Source organism: Eulemur rufifrons, chromosome 30 (genome assembly GCF_041146395.1).
Source record: "Eulemur rufifrons isolate Redbay chromosome 30, OSU_ERuf_1, whole genome shotgun sequence".
Classification (NCBI taxonomy): Eukaryota; Metazoa; Chordata; class Mammalia; order Primates; family Lemuridae; genus Eulemur; species Eulemur rufifrons.
The window spans coordinates 72838170-72840061 of NC_091012.1; the positions used below are offsets into that span (position 1 = coordinate 72838170).

Consider the following 1892-nt stretch of genomic DNA (forward strand, 5'->3'; position numbering starts at 1 on the left):
GGCCTGCCTCAGGGTACTCTGAGGCTTGGCTGACCCGGCTCCTCAGGACAACAGCTGTGCAGGCCGCCCCAGGCGCCGCCCCAGCCCTGTCCCTGCCCTGATCGGGGGTCCTGAGCCAGAGAGGGCAGCGCTGGGTTGTGGGGCTCTGCCCAGCTGCTGCCCCGCTGGGAGATTATCTACCTGGCTTCCCTTGCCCCGAGCAGTGGACTGACTGGGATGGTACTCCGGGAAGCCCCTCAGTCTGCCCAGTGCCTGTGCCCTTCCCTGGCCCACCTGAATGCCAAGGATGTGCTTGGGTGAGGGCACAAGGGGAGGAGCGGATAGCACCAGCGGTTAATGGTGCGAAAGGCCTTGTTGTAGGAGCAGGGGCTGCTGAGCCAGGGGCCTCCCCGCTGCTCAGCCCTTCGGGGCCAACACTGAGCACAGAAGCTGCCAGCAGCAGGAGGCGGTGTCCCAGGCTGGATCTGGCAGTGCCCCATGCAGCTGAAGGCCCGACCCCAGGGAAGCCCCTGGGCCCTTGCCCAGCAAGTACGTAGCCATCGATTGTGAGATGGTGGGCACAGGACCCCGAGGATGGGTCAGTGAGCTGGCCCGCTGACCCGTGGTGAGTTACCACGGCGACGTCCTTATGACATGTACATCTGGCCTGAGATTACCGTCCTTGACTACCGTACCCACTGGAGCACTATCACTCAGCAGCACTTGTGCAAGGCCATCCCCTTCCAGGTGGCCCAGAAAGAGGTGAGTGCGGGGTTGTGGGCTTGTTTGGGAGGTGTGTTGGGCTGGGAAGAGCAACCCTGGGAGAGTCCTCACTTTGCCCTTGGCGCAGAGACACCTTGGGGAAGTCACTTGACTGCTCCAACAGTAGGTTCCTTCTTCATAAAATAGGGTGAATAAAAATCTTGACTCTACCTGCGTATGAGGATTGCTGGGGTGGTTACACAGGCCGATGTTTACAGAAAGACTATGCCAATTGTAAGGTGATAAACAGCTAACATTTTAGGTTTTATTTTCTGTTATAAAAGTTTTCCATGTCTGTATAAAATTTGTAAGGCCCACAGTTCTATCACCTTCAGGTGTGAATGTTTTGGGATATTTTATTATTTTTCAGGGCTTTGAAATTTACTTAGTGGTTGGGACCACACTAATGTTCCAGAAATTGCCAAATGTGCTTGACCACAGGAAACACCTAAAGCCTTGTTAACAATCTAGGATCCTTGTCCCCAGATTTCTCCATGGAGACTGATCCAGTAGGTCTGTAGGCTTGGGGAGAGCTCTGATTTCCTAAAAGTTTTTACACTCAACAAACCAAAGGGCTGAAGGGGAAATTGGGTAGGGAGGCAACACTCAAGAGACTTTGTCAATGACACTCTAATAAAAATGGTAGCACAGTTAAAAAAAATAAAAGTGGAACTATTATCTGATCCAGCAATCCCACTACTGTGTATCTACTCACAGCAAAAAAAGACATTCTATAGTAAAGACATCTGCACTCAAATGTTTATAGCAGCACAATTCAGAATTGCAAAGATGTGGAAACAACCCAAATGCCCATCAATATATGAGTGGATTAATAAAATGTGCCATATATATATACATATATATATATGTATGTCATGGAGTACTACTCAGCCATTAAAAATGGTGAGCTACCTCTTGTAATATCTTGGATGGAGCTAGAGTCCATTCTTCTAAGTGAAATATCACAGGAATGGAAAAACAAATACTACATGTACTCACCATTAAATTGGTACTAATGGATCAACACTTATGTGCACATATGGAAGTAACATTCATCTGGTATTGGGCAGGTGGGAGGGGGGAGGAGAGCATGGGTAAATTCACACCTAGCAGGTGTTGTGCATGCTGTCTTGGGGATGGGCACACTTGTA

At 49.8% G+C, this 1892-nt stretch overlaps 1 pseudogene; it reads left to right on the plus strand.

Annotated features, from left to right (window-relative positions):
• Positions 1–216: 216 nt before the first annotated feature.
• LOC138378939 (apoptosis-enhancing nuclease pseudogene) lies at positions 217–888 on the plus strand (annotated as a pseudogene).
• The last annotated feature ends 1004 nt before the right edge of the window (positions 889–1892 follow it).